Raw genomic sequence first — 19,925 nt, 5'->3', positions numbered from 1 at the left:
TTCCATAGTAAATTCCAGATCAGGTGAGTCTGGCCACAGCCTGTTTTTTCCAGTCTCCTTATCCTTTATCTAGAACAAACAGAGACAACCTCTACTATGACTACAGCTACACAAATAAGAAAGACAGTGGCAGCTATAAGTAAACCATTGAGTATTTGTCTGACATTAGGACTAGCTCGCCTAAAATCCATGCTCCTCCCCAGGAATTTGTGCGAATGTTGCGAATGACCCCCCAAAATGACAACTACCAGGATGGAAACCCAGGGATCTCAAGTCTCCCGGACGTTCAGGGAGTCTCCCGCTATTAGATAGCGGCTCCCTGACGCCCGCATGTGAAACAATATATCCCGGAAAAGGTTTACTCGCAGTAAACCTTTCCGGCAACCTGTAGCAGTGTCCCCTTCTCGGCGCGTGTGCGCACAGTGCAAGAAGAAGCCAATGCCAGCAGTCCGCAACGGCGCATCAGGCTGAGCCTGTGCCCACGCGCAGGATCTCAAAGCGGGAGGAAGGGGAGTGAGTGAGAGGGAGAGGCGGCACTGAGGAGTAGAAGGCGTCGCTGGGCACGAACGGCGATGCGTGCGGCCGGGCACCATGCATCCACAGACCTCCCCTGCTTGGGCACCTTAATTCAATGATTGGCAGGTTAGTAAAACCTGTTTTTTTCCGCAGAATAAAGCCACAAATAGCTTTTATAATGCCACCTTAGAAATCAGAATGCTACCCTGGACATGAGCATATGTTTAGCTCACAGGGGCTTATAGGTGGTGACAGAATCCCTTTAATCATATACATAAGGCCTATTGCACACGACCGTATGGCTTTTTCAGTGTTTTGCGGTCCGTTTTTCATGGATCCGTTGTTTCATTTTTTGTTTCCGTTGTGTTTCCGTTTTTGTTCCGTTTTTCCGTATGGCATATACAGTATACAGTAATTACATAGATAAAATTGGTCTGGGCATAACATTTTCAATAGATGGTTCAGCAAAAAACGGAACGGAAACGGAAGACATACGGATGCATTTCCGTATGTGTTCCTTTTTTTTGCGGACCCATTGACTTTAATGGAGCCACGGAACGTGATTTGCGGGCAATAATAGGACATGTTCTATGTTAAAACGGAACGGAAAAACGGAAATACGGAAATGAATGGTTCTGTATACGGACAGAATACGGAACGCAAAAAACGGCCAGTAAACGGGGAAAAAAAACGGCCGTGTGCAGGAGGCCTAAATATGATAATTTGGGGCAGGGTAATGAGCCCAGTCCTCCACACCATAGAGCAAAGTGTGCAGATAGGGAAGCGTTGCCAGTCCCTGCCTGCCCTACCTTCTACCTCATATATCATATCAGAGACAACTTAAGTTTGCCAAAAGCGAGAGCGTGACGACCACTCAGCACCATGGCAGAATGTGCAAGTAAAAAAAAGAAGTACAAAACGCACTTCACCCCTGACTACACTAAAGTGTACCCTTGTCTGATAGGGTTAAAAAATAATGAAAATGTAGCTCGCTGTACTGTTTGCAGCAGTGATTTTTCAATTTCCCATGGTGGGTTAAATGACTGTAAGGGCTCTTTCACACTTGCGTTCTTGTCTTCCGGCATAGAGTTCCGTCGTCGGGGCTCTATGCCGGAAGAATCCTGATCAGTTTTATCCTAATGCATTCTCAATGGAGAGAAATCCGTTCAGGATGCATCAGGATGTCTTCAGTTCCAGAACGGAACGTTTTTTGGCCGGAGAAAATACCGCAGCATGCTGCGCTTTTTGCTCCGGCCAAAAATCCGGAACACTTGCCGCAATGCCGGATCCGGAATTAATGCCCATTGAAAGGCATTGATCCGGATCCGGCCTTAAGCTAAACGTCGTTTCGGCGAATTGCCGGAGCCGACATTTACCTTTTTCTGAATGGTTACCATGGCTGCCGGGACGCTAAAGTCCTGGCAGCCATGGTAAAGTGGAGCGGGGAGCGGGAGAGCAGCATACTTACCGTCCGTGCGGCTCCCCAGGCGCTCCAGAGTGACGTCAGGGCGCCCCAAGCGCATGGATCATGTGATCGCATTGGACACGTCATCCATGCGCATGGGGCGCTCTGACGTCACTCTGGAGCGCCCCGGGAGCCGCACGGACTGTAAGTATACCGCTCCCCCGCTCCCCGCTCCTACTATGGCAACCAGGACTTTAATAGCGTCCTGGGTGCCATAGTAACACTGAAAGCATTTGGAAGACGGTTCCGTCTTCAAATGCTTTCAGTACACTTGCGTTTTTCCGGATCCGGAGTGTAATTCCGGCAAGTGGAGTGCACGCCGGATCCGGACAACGCAAGTGTGAAAGAGGCCTAAGAGACATGTTGAGGTGAGTTTAATATGTGTGACACTTTACAGTTAACCCCTTAATTTACCAAGGACTCTTTTTCCTTTTTTGCACCCATGTTATAATCCATTTTAGGCCTGAAAATTAGTTCAAACCCCAAAACATTGTATATTTTCTGAAAGCCAAGACCCTTTAGAATAAAATAGTGGCAGTTGCAAATTTGTATGTTGCACGATATTAGCGCAACGTATTTTCAAACCCAAAACATTTGTGAAAAATGCACTTAAAGGGGTTATCCGAGTTAACTTAATTTCTCTCTATGGCTTTATTTCTCCTATACATTAGTTTTCCTAAATCACTTGCAGTACCTATCTTGTGCCGTTTCTCTGCTATACTAAACAGTCATGTGACCGCCCACGTCATCAGCTGTGACGTTCCGTTTACATGGAGCTCTCTGCTTGTCGGAGTGACTAAGCCATGTAAACGGAACGTCATCAGCCTTGGCCACGCCCCCACCTCTCTGGATTACAGTCCGTGCGGCTGTGAGTTGATCGCGCATGCGCGATCCTCACTTGTGCCGCGGCTACCTCCAAGTTCCTCCCTGCGGCTAATAGCTGATCCAATGGTATAAAATATTCTAACCCCCAGGCGTTCCATGGTGACGGGGACGCTTGCCTGGTTAGAATATACCATCGGATCTGAGTTTTTCGAGCTCAGTGAGATCGTAAAAAACTCAAATCCGATGGTATATTTTAACCCCCAAGCGTTCCCATGGTGACAGGGACGCTTGCCTGGGGGTTAGAATATACAGGGCGCTGTAGTGAGCTCTTTACTTGGATTATTACAGGATATCTCTTACTTTGTCTTAGCTCTGTACTCCGGTAATAGCAGAGCAGGCAGTTCGGGGGGCGGCGCTCACTCACTGTCACTGTTGTCACGCGCCTGCTCCTCCCACTAGGCGGAGCAGGCGCGTGACGTCAGTGAGTGAACGCCGCCTGCACTGCCTGCTGTTGTTACCGGAGCTAAGCCAAAGTAAGAGTCAGAGACACAGAGATTTCAAAATAATAAGAAAATAGCTCTGCATTGAGAAATGAAGTGACTGATTAGTTTATTAATATACTGCTGCTGTGAGCGTCGGGGAGAGGGATCTGTGGATGGCACTGTAGGGGGATCTGTGGTCTGTGGATGGCAGGCAGTGCCATCCACAGATCCCCCTACAGTGCCATCCACAGACCACAGATCCCCCCCCCCCTAAACAGTGCCATCCACACAGATCTCCCCCCTAAACAGTGCCATCATGATGATCAACCCCTCCCACAAATATTCATGAGGGAGAGATGAGTCATTGTTGTTACTGCTGTATGTAAACACAGCAATAACAGAACCTAGAAAAGGTGTAAAGATCGTTTTTTTTTTCAAAAAATCAAGCTTGACTAATGTATATGTATATCCTGATTAATTTTGTTAGGTTTTATTTTTTTTCCCATAACTCGGATAACCCCTTTAAGTTAAATGTAGTGCCCAACGCACAATAAAATACCAATTGTTTTTACAAGATATAAAAGATGAGGTTATAATGAGTAAATAGATACCCAACATGCACAGGTTAAAAATTGTGTGCGTCCGTGAAACTGCGACAAAATTTAATACCCCCAAAAAGTCCATTACATAACACAATATAAAAAGGGTACACCTTATGCTTTTATTTCTTTTAGGGACTTGTGCTTATTAGGAAGGCTAAGCACAGGGAAGGCTGCTCAAGTATTTCACAGTTCTTTTCAGCAGAAAACCAAAGTCTGACAGAGAAGGTCACTAGAGCTGAGGAATACTTTACATCTTTCGTTGTTGAGCATAACCTGCCATTCCAGGGGTGTGAGCACACAGGCAAGCTAGTCAGGAAAATGTTTCCCGATTCAGAAATAGCAAAAAACTATGCCTGTTCATCAACAGACAGCAGCTATCGTGAACATGGCACTGGAACCTGAATGTTCAGAGGAACTGTACAAGTTCATTAGGATAGAAAAAAGACCATATAGTATTTTGGTTGACGAAAGCAATGATATCATGTGTGAGAAGGAATGTGCCATTTTAGTCAGGTACTACAATGAAACACAGGATAAGGTAACAGTTGGATTTGTAGACATGCCAGTGTGCAATGATGCCATGGCTGCAAATATATTCAACTCCATTGCATCATCCATGCATGACAAAGGCCTTGAATGGTCGAATTGTGTAGGATTTAGCCGTGATAACTGCAATGTTATGATTGGCAAAAACAACTCTGTATTGTCAAGAGTGAAAGCACAGGCCCCTCATATTTACAGTGTTGGCTGTCCAAGTCACCTGGTCAACATTTGTGCCAAAACTGCGGCTAAGGAGATATCAATGTCACCTGAAGAACTGCTCATTGACATCTATTACTACTTTGAGAAAAGTTCTAAGAGAAGACCTAAAACAGTTTCAAGAGTTCTGCAATGCTGCCCAGCAGAGAGTACAAAAGCATTGTCCTACACGCTGGCTTTCTTTAGGAAAAGGTTTGGACCATCTGCTCCACCAATGGCCAGCTTTTCTATCATATTTTGAATCAAGAAGTCATCTAATATTCTGAAAAGGCTGAAAGATCCCCAAATGAAACGATATGCATGCTTTTTACATAATGTCACACAGTGCTTTGACAAGTTCAATTTGATATTTTAAAATAAGGCACCTATCCTCTTCAAGTTGAATCAGAGCGTACAAGAGCTCCTGCATGACATGGCGAGCAGATTTATTAAGTCGAAGGTATTGAGAGAAAACAACATTCGGGTAATAGATATAAGCAACACTGAAATTTACCTTCCAGATGAAGAGCTATTTGTTGGGTACCTGGCCAGGATGCAGTTGCTAAGTGAGGAAGGACAAGAGATGCCCCCTTACAAGACAAAGAAGTTCTTTAAAGATGTCAGAGCATTCTATGTCAGGAGCAGGCCTGCACAATATATCGCCAAAGCAATCGCAATCGCTATAAATCGCCATATCGTAATCGCCAATTGGCCGACCCAAAAATGCTGCAATTGTATTACCATATTTTTTGCTTTATAAGACAAACTTTTTTCCCCAAAAAGCGAGGGTTGACTTTTTACGTGGCTGACACGGATGTATCGCCGGCCGCTATGTTGCACAGCGTGGCCGGCGATACATCAGTTACAGTGCGGGGAGGGAGGAGGGGCTGGAGGCAAGTCGTTATTTTAATGAACAAATGTTTTTCTATTTATTCTATTTTATTTATCTGTTCTGTGCAGTGCTATTAAGAAAATGGCAAGTTTTGTATTTTGTACTTTTGCAGTAATGCAAATATGTTATTTAATTTAGTAAAAGATGTTTTATTTTGAAAAACACTGTGCATTTCCGTTCTGGAGTTAAGTATAACTACATTTCAGCATTATCAGTCATTTCTGTGTGCTTTTGCCTTGAAAATCCAAGCAAATCGACCTCTAGCACAATTCCCTTAAAATATCGTATCGCATATCGTTATCGCAATTTTTAGGGCCCTAATCGCAATCGCACAAAATTCCCATATCGTGCAGCCCTACTCAGGAGCATTAAAAAAATCTTGGAGAAGTTCCCAATGGGAGACCAAGTCTTGAAGAATCTGTCAGTGGTTAATATGGAAAACCAAGATGAGGTTTTCAAGAGCAGATTTTGATTTTGGCAGAGAGATTTCCAAATGTGATCAAGGCAGATGCCAGAGAACAGCTCCACTTGGAAGTCCTGGATTATGTCTTAACAAATCTTGAGGGACTGGTGCCAAACTACAAAAGTTTACCAGTAGATGAATTCTGGGGGAAGCTGTCCAAAGTAAAATCTATGAGCACAGGGCAGTTGAGGTTTAAAGAGCTCTGCCAGCTGATGAAGTTGCTTTTGGTGCTGCCAAATTCTAATTGTGATGTGGAAAGGGCATTCAGCATTGTGCGTCACATTAAGACGGAATTCAGAAGTCAGCCGTCTCACAAAACTCTTGTGAATCTGATGTCTTACAAAATTAACAAATTTATTGACACAGACTGCTACGAGGTTGAGACTTCCAGCAAAATGCTGAAATCTGCCAAACAAGCTACTACACAGTACAATGAAAGCTATTTCTTCCTGTGTCGTAACTGGATTTCGTAGATTGTTATAACACATGGCCAGACCTGGTGCGGCGTAATCTACACCTTGAGATGTTACTGTTCTTGTTTCTTTTTGGTCATACATTATATAATGTTTCACTATGTTCCCATATATGTTTTGTTCATGTTACACTTGCCTTTAACTGTTACAGCTGCTGCATCAGCACAGTAACCTTGTTATATGTTATGTTCTGCATATTTTTGGAAAATGTAATAAAAAGTTCGTAAAAAAAAGAAAAAAAAAGAAAAAAAAGAAAACCTCCTGAAATGAGAAGTGCACTGCCCTAAAATGAGTTTTTGCAGGTTGGGATGTCTGGAAACCATGCAACGTCTCACAACTGAATCTGCATAACATTTAATGTGACAAGTGATATGTAAGCTGCATTTGTCAGCACTAGGGAGAGGAGCTATAATGTTGTGATGTCTAATTTCCGCATCTATTCATTGCTTATAGGGGAGCATACAGAAAAGTTCTCCTTCAAAACATTGCTGTTGAGAATCAGTGACTTTCATGTCTGCAGAAGTTACATGTGTGAGCTCCCACCAGTCCCCTGCGGGTTGATGTTATTTTCCCTATAAAATATAGTGAAAAGATTTGACCATGCTAAACTGCTGACAGCAGTAGAGAGGGGCTGGCCAGAGCAGTACAAACATACATTGTGTGTTCATTTTCTCATCAGAAGTAGTGTGAATATGAAGTTTTATTCTGCCAGATTCTGCTCCTTAGAGCCCATTCAGACAACCGTATATTTGCGTCTGCATCCGTTCTGCAATTTTGCGGAATGGATGGGGATGTATTCATTTCAATGTGGATAGCACTGTCCGCATCGGTATGTCCGTTCTGCGTCCTCGCAAAAAGAGATAGAACATCCTATTCTTGTCTGTATTTGCAGAGAAGAATAGGCATTTCTATCATGGGGCTTGCCGTTCTGCAAAATGGGGAACGCACACGGCCGTTATCCGTTTTTTGCGGATCTGCAATTTGCGGACCACAAAAACAGATACGGTCATATGAATGAGCCCTAAAAGAGCATCTGTAATCATGATCACCCATTATTAAGCCAGGCAAACTGTTAGGATTGATCGTGCCGAGTAAAACACCCCCTCTCTTATTAAAATCCGTAGCCCCATTTGTGAGAAACCTGCAGTTTATCTCAGCTAATGAGGTGTTCGGTGCACCAAGGGATGGGCCTAGGCCCTCGGAGCACTGCTTCACCATGAACTTTTGCCCTTTAGCCTCTGATGTCATCCTCCACCTAAATGGCAATGCATTGCTGAGAGCAGTGATTAGCTGTAGAGGTGTTATCAATGTGACATCACAGCTTCAGCTGGATAAACAGAGCATAGGTGGGTGATCCAGAGCGACAGCGTGGAATCAGGTAGGTAGTGATCAATTGTTTATTGCAGGCAGATCCAAAGTGTTGTCCAGTTTCCTCCTGAAACAACCTCTTTAGGGTACCTGCACACATTGCAGATTACATGTGGATTTCCAGTTACAGTGCGGGGAGGGAGGAGGGGCTGTTGGCCAGTGCCCATATTGCGGCCCGCAAAGAGCAGCTCTGCAATAGTGTAAGCGCTCAGTGCCCGTATTGGGACCATAAACAGTTTCTGCTCCTCAAGGGCTCATGCCCACGAGCGTAAGGGCCCTGTGCTGCGGACCGCAAATTGAGGTCCACAATGCACGGGCCCTGGCCGTGTGAACTCTGTTTGCAGATGCAGATCCATTGGGGGAGATTTATCAAAACTGGTGTAAAGAAAAACTGGCTTAGTAGCCCACGGCAACCAATCGGACTCCACCTTTCATTTTTCAGAGCTCCATTGGAAAATTAAAGATGGAATCTGATTAGTTGCTATGGGCAACTAAGCCAGTTTTCCTTTACACCAGTTTGCTAAATCTCCCCTATTGCGCCTCATTTGTCAAAACTGTCTAACAGGAAAACTGTCTGAGTTGCCCATAGCAACCAGAGGTCACCTTTAATTTTTTCAGAACACTTTTAAAATGAAAGGTGAGCCCTGATTGGTTGCTGTGGGCAACTAAAACAGTTTTCCAAATTCTACTACTGTTTTTTAAGGGGCTTGCGATTATTTTAGTCTTAAAAATAGTTGCAATTCCCTTTTTTCACCGGCCGTATGACAAAGGAAACAGGTTTAAATGTTGGGGGAAAACTACTCCAGCCAGGAGGCACACAGACTGCCATAGATTTACCTAATTTATGACAAAGTGCACACACGGTCATAAATTATAAGAATCTTACGAGCCTATTTGCAATGCGTATATAGTCCGGATTTTATGTCCCTGAATCCGTTGCTAATGTTAATGAATGGAGCGTATAATTTCCGTCAGTATTTGAAATCTCTCTGGCGCAGCCTGCTGGTCAATGTCAGAATAGCTTTGCCATTAAAATGCAATGCATGTTGGCCCATAGAGCATCAGTGATAGCTAGTTCGCTATGTTCGCCCGCGAACACATGCGGGCTGCCATCTTAAATTACAAGTCCGGCGAGGCACAGGTAAGTCAGCGAGCTGGTCTGAAACAAATGCGGTAACCGGGAGCAGTCAGTTCCGAGAACAGCCCGATGAAGGCCTTGTGAAGGTGGCTGATTCTCGGAACTGTAGAGCATTCCATTTTAAAAGCAATCAAAAAGCTGTCTGTTATAGTAAAAAAAAATATAATACATTTATTCAATTTAAAAAAAAAAACATAAAAAAAAATATTTACGCTTTGATTTCCATAAAATACGCTTTTCAATGAAAAAAATCTTCCCCATATGTTTGGTATTGCCGCGTCCGGAACCACCCGGACTACATAAATATCGCGCAAATTATCCCCTACGGTGAACGCCGTAAAAAATAAATAAAAAAAGGCAGAATTGCTCATTTATTCTTAGTTGCCACCGAAAAAACACCTTAAAAAGAAAAAAGGGGGTTTATTGCTAAAAAGTAGTAAAACGTAAAAAAAAACTAAGTATTTGGTATCACTGTAACTGTACTGACCCAGAGAATAAAGATATTATGTTATTTATACCAAAAAATGAACGACTTAAAATTTATAACGTAAAAACGCAGTGGCAGTATTGCTGTTTTTCCCATCTCCCTCCCAGAAAGAGTTAATAAAAGTTAACCAGAAAGTTATGTGTACCCCAAAATGGTGCCATTAAAAACTACAACTTGTCCCGCAAAACACAAGCCCTCATAAAGCTATATAGACGGAAAAATATAAAAGTTATAGCTCTTGGAACGCAACGATGAAAAAAGGAAGAAAACCCCTCGGGCAGTAAGGCCCAAAACAGGCTGGTCACTAAGGGGTTAAAGTGGCAAAAAGGTGTTACACCTAAAACAGGCATAGCGCACTTCATTAATAACCCCCATTGTGTATGAAACCAGCCAAATAGTTGCCATATGCTACAAGCTGCGATAATCTCCACCACTATTTACCTTCCCCCATTGTCAACAGTGCGGTCATCTGCCCACAATGCTACTCCACCCCTCACAGTTAAGTCCTGTACCCCACCCTGAAAAACGAATTATTAACCTCACGTCATCAGTAAGTTACATAGGCAAAGAATGAAAAGTGACAGAAACACAGCAAGTTATTGGTGAAAGTTGCCTAAAATAGAATAACCAGACTCAAAAAATTCATCTGAGTGACTGGAAAGTTTTCGTGATTCCTGAATGGGAGCAAGAAGATCCAGGAATCGAAAAAAGCATTGATGAGAAGAAGGTGTATGCATGAGCTCTCACCTGTACCTGTGCGCTCCTCAGGTCTCTGCAGGGAGTTGTGGAACAGGTGTACACATCTCCGCTCAGGGCTGGCTGGGGGAGGTGTGTGCGACCTTTGCACGGTGTGAAATAAAACCAGTTCTGCTTGTACCTAACAATGTGACAGTTCCAACATTTCTGATAACAGTAAATGGACCAACTCCTCAAACCTGAGAGACAGGAAAGCCGCCTGACAATTCTTTACACCTGCCCATAAACCTGCATCTAAACATAGCATCACAAGAGCACAAACACATGGCAGACGTATGCTCTACAGTACCCATATGGGGCAGACAGGTTTCCATCTGGAGATCTGTGAAGAAATGTGTTGGAGGCTATAAAACATGAAACCACAAAGAACGTATGCGATAAACCTTCTCTTTTCTGAAATGGAAGTCTGCAGAAACATCTAAAGCAGGCATGCTCAACCTGCGGCCCTCCAGCTGTTGTAAAAATACAACAACCACCATGCCCTTCTGTAGGGCTGATAGCTGTAGGCCATCCGGGAATGATGGGAGTTGTAGTTTTGCAAAAGCTGGAGGACCGCAGGTTGAGCATGCGTGATCTAAACTATGGAGCACATGAAACTGCACAATCTATACACACACAAAAAAATATATAAAAACACCAGAGAAGAACAAGAACAAGCAGCACCACGGATTACCAAACTTGGTATGGTGTATTCACAGGGTACCACCCTAATTATGGTGGTACTCTGTGAATAGTCTATTTGGATTCATACCACCTGAGTATATCTACCCGTGATCCGTTTCCGTTTTTTTTTCCGTGTGTCTTCCTTTATTTTTGAAGGACCACCAGACATAAAGGAATGTAAAAAAAAGTCTAAGACAGGTTTGCCATGCAAATGATAGGAAAAAAACGGACACAGACGACAATCTTGTGTGCCTCCGCGTTTTTTAGCGGTCCCATTGACTTGAATGGGTTCGCGAACCGTTTTCCGTGAAAATAATAGGACAGGTTATATTTTTTGGACGGACTGGAACCACGGATCACGGACGCGGATGGCAAACGGTGCATTAGCCGAGTTTTCAACGGACCCATTGAAAATCAATGGGTCCGCAGAAAATCAATAAAACAGCGCAACGGACACGGAATAAAACATCGGTCGTGTGCATGAGGCCTATAGTAAAGGAAAACCACAGCACTCTTCCAATTCATGTGATTTATTCAATAATCTGCATCAAACATGGCATGTCAAGACATAGGGGGAGATTTATTAAACTGGTGTAAAGTAGAACTGGCTTAGTTGCTCATAGCAACCAGCTACAAAATTGCGGAACGGATGCGGACCCAGAAAAACGGACATGTGAATGGACCCTTATAATGTTGTGTGCCTCTGCTTGACCTTACCTTTACAGAATCATACTCACAGCTTTATGTTCCCGCTCGTGTGAAACATCCCTAAAAGTCGCACAGCAGTTGATGAATCAGGGTACTTTCACACTTGCGGCAGAGGATTCCGACAGGCAGTTCCGTCGCCGGAACTGCCTGCCGGATCCGTCAAAACGTATGCAAACCGATGGCATTTATCAGACGGATCAGGATCCTGATCCGTCTGACAAATGCATTGAAATGCCGGATCCGTCTCTCCGGTGTCATCCGGAAAAACGGATCCGGAATTTATTTTGTTTGCATTTTTTTGCGGTCTGAGCATGCGCAGACCGCAAAAACTGATCTGTTTTGCCGGAACACTTGGGGCCGGATTCGGCAATAATGCATGTCAATGGGAAAAAATCAAGTGTTCCGGAATTTTGGACGGAGATAAAACGGCAGCATGCTGCGGTATTATCTCCGGCCTGAAATGGCAAAAGGACTGAACTGAAGATATCCTGATGCATCCTGAACGGATTGTTCTCCATTCAGAATGCATGGGGATATACCTGATCCGTTCTTTTCTGGTATTGAGCCCCTAGGACGGAACTCTATGCCGGAAAAGAATAACGTTAGTGTGAAAGTACGCTTAGACAAGGCGTACTGGTATCAGACTGACTTCTGAATTTGTGTTAAAACTCAAACTAGTCGCAAATGCCTCCAAAACTGGCACATAAACAGTTGGTAAATTAGACTTAAAAAATACTCGTGAAAACTGGATGAGACTCTTTAGTAAATGTGCCCCATTGTGTGCTGTTATTCAAGTGTAAGGGGTCATTTATTATCTGGCGTAAAAATAGTTGCAAAGGACATTTTTGCGACTACTTTAACACTTGTGTGACAAAAGTGTTTTTACGCCAAGTAATATAGATAGGCTGGATGGGGGCGGAGTGGGGGCTGTGCCGAACCCCGAACCCCGAACTTCAACTCCAGCAAATTTACTACTTTTACACCAGTCAAGGGCTGGCATGGTTTTTCAGACAGGCGCACGGACTGCAATATATGCGCCTAATTTATGACAAGGCGCACGGCTCATCATAAATTAGCTGGATACTCCAGCGGCGCAGAGGGACAACAAAAACCAATGTAAAAAGCCATCTTATAGTATATGCCCCCCCAGAGACATGTTACTGCCAGGAATTGTAGCCATTGATTTAATACTGTAATGCAATGTAACCGTGTCATTGTCACAGTTTACTAATAAACATTAATTGTATCAGTCCCTCCTTAGACATTAGGTAACTGTCTACATCAACACAAGTACAGACACATGCAGTGTGGGTGTATATATCCTGCTGCATACTGGATATATATAGGAAACACCTGCCTCAGACCTAGGGTAACCAGCTGCAAATAAATAGTAAAAACCCACTTGTGTGAACTGTAGACAACGGGCGGCATTTACAAAGACCGACATTTTATGTCTGTCTTTGATTCCCCTTGCGCTGCCGAAGGATGCAGCTAATTTATGACGAAGAGTGTGTAATAAATTAGGTGCACCTTTGGTAGTCCATGAGTCTGGTGTAAGAACTATTCCAGCCACTGACTGGAGTCACGTTCGCTAACATTTACACCTCTTCCCAGTAAATTTTTTGGGGGCGATGTCCTAGCCCCCCACAAACTGGCGTAAAAATGTTAGTAAATGATCCCTGAAATTGGCGTTTATTTACGCCCGTCTGTGATTTCCAACTGTGCTGTCAGAGGATTAGTTTAATTTATGACAAGGCATGTGTCACGGCATAAATGACAGCAGTCCACGCGCCTGGAGTGAAAATCTACTCCAATCCCTGAGTGGAATAGATTTTCAGCATCTTTTATGCCTAAGGCCCCTTTCACACGGGCAAATTTTCCGCGCGGGTGCAATGTGTTAGGTGAATCCTGACCTATTTATTTCAATGTGCCTGTGTACATGAGCGATGTTTTTCACACATCACTTCTGCGTTGCGTGAAAATCGCAGCATGTTCTATATTCTGCGTTTTTCACGCAACGAAAGCCCCATAGAAATAAATGGGGCTGCTACCCATGGTTGCTAAGGAGACGAGGGATGACTGACCCGGATCCCCATTTATTTTATTAGGGTGAGGGTTAGGGTTTTCACGCACGGTTGCTAAGGAGACAAGGGATGAGTTACCTGGGTCCCCATTTACTTTATTATTATTGCCAACAGCCCCCCCCCAGTGCCATATGCCCCCCTCAGTGCCATCTGTCGCCCCAAATTGTCATCTGCCACCACCAGACCCAGTGCCATCAACTCCCCCCGATACCATAATCTGCCCACATGCCATCTTCCCCCCTCAGTGCCATCTGCCCCCCCTCAGTGCCATCTGCACCCCCTCCCAGTGCTATCAACTCCCCCATACCATAATCTGACCACATGCCAACAGCCCCCCAGTGCCATCTGCCCCCCCTTTAGTGCCATCTGCACCCCCTCCCAGTGCCATCAACTCCCCCATACCATAATCTGACCAAATTCCAACAGCCCGTCCCAGTGCCATATGCCCCCCTAAGTGCCATCTACTGCCCCACATTACCATCTGCCCCCCTCCCAGTGCCTTCAACTTCCCCCAGTGCAATAATCTGCCCCATATTCCATGAGCCCCCAACAGTGTCTCTTTCCACCCCCCCATGCCATCATCCCCACCTCTGTGCCATCTGCCCAAGCCCTCCAGCACCCCCCCACCCCCCACCATAATATGGCCCCATGCCAGCCAGTAAATATAGATAGATGATAAAGAAAGATAGATAGATAGATAAAATGAGCCCCTACATAAGAAAATCGCAAAAAAAAAAAAAAAAAACAACTATAGCACTCAGAGACATTAAAACATAATTTTTTTGTTTCAAAAATGCTATTATTGTGTTAAAGTGAAATAAATAAAAAAAGTATACATATTAGGTATCGCCGCATCTGTAAAAAAGCCAACTCTATAAAAATATCACATCACCTAACCCCTCAGGTGAAAAAATAAAAAATAAAAACAGTGCCAAAAAATACCATTTTTTGTCACCTAACATCACATAAAGTGCAACACCAAACGATCAAAAAGGCGTATGCCCCCCAAAATAGTAGCAATCAAACTGTCACCTCATCCTGCAAAAAATGAGACCCTACTTAAGACAATCGGTCAAAAAATAAAAAAGCTATGGCTCTCAGACTATGGAGACACTAAAACATAATTTTTGGGTTTCAAAAATGCTATTATTGTGTGAAGCTTAAATAAATAAGTAAAAGTATACATATTAAGTATTGCCACATCCGTAACGATCTTTTCTATAAAAATGTTACATGACCTAACTCCTCAGGTGAACGCTGTAAAAATAAATAAATACTGTGTTAAAACAACCAATTTTTTGGTCACCTTGCCCCATAAAGTGTAATAATGAATGATAAAAAAATCATATGTACCCAAAAATGGTACCAATAAAAACGTCAACTCTTCCTGCAAAAATCTAGCCCCTGCACCAGACGATCGGCAGAAAAATAAAAAAAATATGGCGTTCAGAAAATGGAGACACAAAAACATAATTTTTTTTTTAATAATGCTTTATTATGTAAAACTGAAACAAACAAACAAAGAAAGTAGAAATATTTGATATCATTGCGTCCATAACTACTTGGTCTATAAAAATAGCACATGATCTACCCTGTCAGATGAATGTTGTAAAAAATAAAAACAGTGCCATTTTTTGGTTACCTTGCCTCATAAAAATTTTTATATAGAGCAATTAAAAATTATATGTACCCCAAAATAGTACCAATAAGGCTACTTTCACACTAGCGTTCGGGGCTCCGCTTGTGAGTTCCGTTTGAAGGGGTTCACAAGCGGCCCCGAACGGATCCGTCCAGCCCTAATGCATTCTGAATGGATGCGGATCCGCTCAGAATGCATCAGTCTGGCTCTGTTTGTCCTCCGCTCCGCTCAGCAGGCGGACACCTGAACGCAGCTTGCAGCGTTCAGGTGTCCGCCTGGCCGTGCGGAGGCAAACGGATCCGTCCAGACTTAGGCTTATTGCACACGACAGTATATTTTCACGGTCCGCAAAACGGGGTCCCGTTTTTCCGTGATCCGTGACCGTTTTTTCGTCCGTGGGTCTTCCTTGATTTTTGGAGGATCCTCGGACATGAAAAAAAAGTCGTTTTGGTGTCCGCCTGGCCGTGCGGAGCCAAACGGATCCGTCCTGAATTACAATGCAAGTCAATGGGGACGGATCCGTTTGACGTTGACACAATATGGTGCCATTTCAAACGGATCCGTCCCCATTGACTTTCAATGTAAAGTCTGGAGTCCCTTTTATCGGAGTATTCTCCAATCTGATGGTATATTTTAACTTGAAGCGTCCCCATCACCATGGGAACGCCTCTATGTTACAATATACTGTCGGATATGAGTTAGATCGTGAAACCTCATTTCCGACAGTATATTCTAACACAGAGGCGTTCCCATGGTGATGGGGACGCTTCTAGTTAGAATATACTACAAACTGTGTACATGACTGCCCCCTGCTGCCTGGCAGCACCCGACTTTTACAGGGGGCTGTGATCAGCACAATTAACCCCTCAGGTGCCGCACCTGAAGGGGTTAATTGTACTATCATATCCCCCTGTAAGAGATCAGGGCTGCCAGGCAGCAGGGGGCAGACCCCCCCCCCCTCCCCAGTTTGAATATCATTGGTGGCCAGTGCGGCCCCCCCCCCCCTCTATTGTAATAATAGGTTGGTGGCCAGTGCGCCCCCCCCCCCTCTATTGTAATAATAGGTTGGTGGCCAGTGCGCCCCCCCCCTCCCTCTATTGTAATTATTCGTTGGTGGCACAGTGCGGCCCCCCCCCCCTTCCTCCCTCTATTGTAATAATTCGTTGGTGGCACAGTGTGCGCCCCCCCCCTTCCTCCCTCTATTGTAATAAATCGTTGGTGGCACAGTGTGCACCCCCCCTCCCCCTTCCTCCCTCTATTGTAATAAATCGTTGGTGGCACAGTGTGCGCCCCCCATCGGCCCCCCCTCCCTCTATAGCATTAACAACATTGGTGGCCAGTGTGTGGCCTCCCATCTCCCCCCCCCCCCAATCATTGTTAATGCTATAGAGGGAGGGGGGGCCGATGGGGGGCGCACACTGTGCCACCAACGAATTATTACAATAGAGGGAGGGGGGGGGGGCGCACACTGTGCCACCAACGAATAATTACAATAGAGGGAGGGAGGGGGGGGGGGCGCACACTGTGCCACCAACGAATAATTACAATAGAGGGAGGGGGGGGCGCACTGGCCACCAACCTATTATTACAATAGAGGGGGGGGGGGGCCCCACTGGCCACCAATGATATTCAAACTGGGGAGGGGGGGAGGGTCTGCCCCCTGCTGCCTGGCAGCCCTGATCTCTTACAGGGGGATATGATAGTACAATTAACCCATTCAGGTGCCGCACCTGAAGGGGTTAATTGTGCTGATCACGGCCCCCTGTAAGAGATCGGGTGCTGCCAGTCAGCAGGAGGCAGTCTTGTACACAGTTTGTAGTGTATTCTAACTAGAAGCGTCCCCATCACCATGGGAACGCTTCTGTGTTAGAATATACTGTCGGTTCTGAGTTTTCACGAAGTGAAAACTCAGCTATGAAAAAGCTTTTATGCAGACGGATCTTCGGATCCGTCTGTATAAAAAGTAACCTACGGCCACGGATCACGGACACGGATGCCAATCTTGTGTGCATCCGTGTTCTTTCACGGACCCATTGACTTGAATGGGTCCGTGAACCGTTGGCCGTGAAAAAAATAGGACAGGTCATATTTTTTTCACGGCCAGGAAACACGGATCTCGGATGCGGCTGCAAAACGGTGCATTTTCCGTTTTTTCCACGGACCCATTGAAAGTCATGGGGTCCGCGAAAAGAAACGGAAAACGGCACAACGGCCACGGGTGCACACAACGGTCGTGTGAAAGAGGCCTTACAATGTAAGTCAATGGGGACGGATCCGTTTGAAGTTGACACAGTATGGCTCAATTTTCAAACGGATCCGTCTCCCATTGACTTTCAATGTAAAGTCAAAACGGATCCGTTTGCATTATCATGAACAAAAAAAATAATTAAAAAAAAAATAAAAATTTTTTTTTTTTTTTTTTGTTCATGGTAATGCAAACGGATCCGTTCTGAACGGATCTAAACGTTTGCATTATAGGTGCGGATCCGTCTGGGCACATACCAGACGGATCCGACCTAAACGCAGGTGTGAAAGTAGCCTAAAACTGGCACCTTATCCCCTAGTTTCCAAAATATGGTCACTTTTTGGGAGTTTCTACTGTAAGGGTGCATCAGGGGGGCTTCAAATGGGACATGGCATCTAAAAACCAATTGAGGTAAATCTGCCTTCCAAAAACCATATGGCGCTCCTTTTCTTCTGCGCCCTGCCGTGTGCCCTTACATCAGTTTACGACCATATCTGGGGTGTTTCTGTAAACCGCAGAATCAGGGTAATAAATATTGAGTTTTGTTTGGCAATTTAGAAATGTCATCTCCATTTTCCTTTAATTCTTGTGGAACACCTAAAGGGTTAACAAAGTTTGTAAAATCAGTTTTGAGTAACTTGAGGGGTGTAGTTTCTACAATGGGGTCATTTATGGGGGGTTTCCACTATGTAAGCCCCACAAAGGGAGTTCAGACCTGAACTGGTCCTTAAAAAGTGGGTTTTGGAAATTTTCTTAAAAGTTTTAAGAATTGCTTCTAAAATTCTAAGCCTTTTAACATCCTAAAAAAATAAAATGACATTTCCAAAATGATGCCAACATAAAGTAGACATATGGGGAATGTTAAGTAATAAATATTTTATGAGGTATCACTTTCTGTTTTAAAAGTAGAGAAATTAACATGTTGAAAATTGCGAAATTTTGGATTATTTTATAAATAAAGGTAAAATATTTTGACTCAAATTTACCACTGTCATGAAGTACAATGTGTCATGAGAAAACATTCTCAGAATGGCTTGGCTAAGTAAAAGTGTTCCAAAGTTATTACCGCATAAAGTGAGATATGTCAGATTTGCAAAATTAGGTTCTGTCAGGAAGGGGGAAATGGCCTGGATGTGAAGTGGTTAAAGAAAAAAAAATGCCAATTTTAGCTGGTTCTGCATTAAATAAAGAGTGCACAGTCAGTACAGTGTCAGTTTTCTTTTGCACAGATAGATTGTGTGAGAATTTGTGAATGTGATGCGGTCCAGTCAGTGACACACACAGCCTGTGTAAATGGATGCTGTGACCCTGCCTGGCACACTGTGGAGTGAAACTGCAAGAGTGATAGTGGAAATATCTTGTGTGTCTCTCCTGGTATTGACTGTGGTGGAATATAGTTATTTGGCCGATCTTTCACTAGTTAGTTATTTTGACCCCACTGTACCTTCCCCATATAGGCCTCAGCACTTCATTACGGAGTGACTGCGGACTAGGAAGGATCGTGCAAACAGTTAGGAACATTGTTAGGGTAGGTAAGCATCAAAATTTTCCTTTCTGTGACACATGTGCAGTACGTAGACCTGCAGGGTATTGCGATGTGAGGTCACGGTTACTTAGGCAAACAAGGGTTGCTATGGGTTACTCACAGTTTCTGGGATGACCCTGGGCAGGCGTAAAGCAGTAATGGAGAGGCTGGCACAGAAGTCCTCTGGGGCACTCTCTGTATATAGGGACCAAGCCTGATGGTAGATGAGGTGCCCTGGATGTTGCAGATGTTTAATGTGCCTAGGGCAAGGTCCCTTTAAGGTTCGTGACGCCAGTGTCTGTAACGGTGGCACACCGGTTGATGATAGTGGTAATAAGTAAGGAACACGTTGTTATGGTGAACCAAACTTTCTTTACTGGAAGCGGTTAACTTTATACAGTCTTTTGTAAGTTCAGTTTCATATAGCAGGATCACATCACAAGCAGGCTTTTACATAAATGGCAGGCAACAATGTTCTTTGCAAGATACTCAGAGGGTTGAACACACTCACAGATCAGGCTGTACCTTCTCCTCAAAAATACTGTACACTGTTCCTCAGAACTCCTGTCTGTCTTTATCCCAAGGCCCGGATGCCCTAATGCTGGCTTTATCCTTAGTAGAAAACTTCCTCTCGTATATGGCCTTGCTTTAAGTATATCTCCTTCTGCCCCTCAGCTTACTTGTCTAGCTGGTATACTGGCTCTGTGTAACAATCCTACAGGCTCAACTGAGTCAGAGGACCGCTGGCCGGAGGTAGGAGTGGAGCCCAGTGGCAAGGACCGCAGGCAGGTAGTAGGTGCAGGAAGTCTGGCAGAGGCGTAGTCGGTAGGCAGGCGGTGGGTCAGGGCAGGCGGCA

General features: G+C 44.3%; 1 protein-coding gene across 2 annotated transcripts in view; it reads right to left on the bottom strand.

The window, feature by feature from the left end:
• Positions 1 to 10,320, bottom strand: part of TMEM45B (transmembrane protein 45B) — a 31,253-nt gene extending 20,933 nt beyond the window's left edge. The window contains exon 1 of one of the 2 annotated variants that reach the window (XM_040431949.1): positions 10,197 to 10,320. The gene's annotated coding sequence lies outside the window, so the exon portion shown is untranslated. The remainder of the gene's footprint in view (positions 1 to 10,196) is intronic. The other variant, XM_040431964.1, reaches the window with a different exon arrangement.
• Positions 10,321 to 19,925: the final 9,605 nt, after the last annotated feature.

The sequence above is a fragment of the Bufo bufo genome, chromosome 1 (genome assembly GCF_905171765.1).
Source record: "Bufo bufo chromosome 1, aBufBuf1.1, whole genome shotgun sequence".
Classification (NCBI taxonomy): domain Eukaryota; kingdom Metazoa; phylum Chordata; class Amphibia; order Anura; family Bufonidae; genus Bufo; species Bufo bufo.
This window is presented reverse-complemented; position numbering and strand designations above follow the sequence as displayed.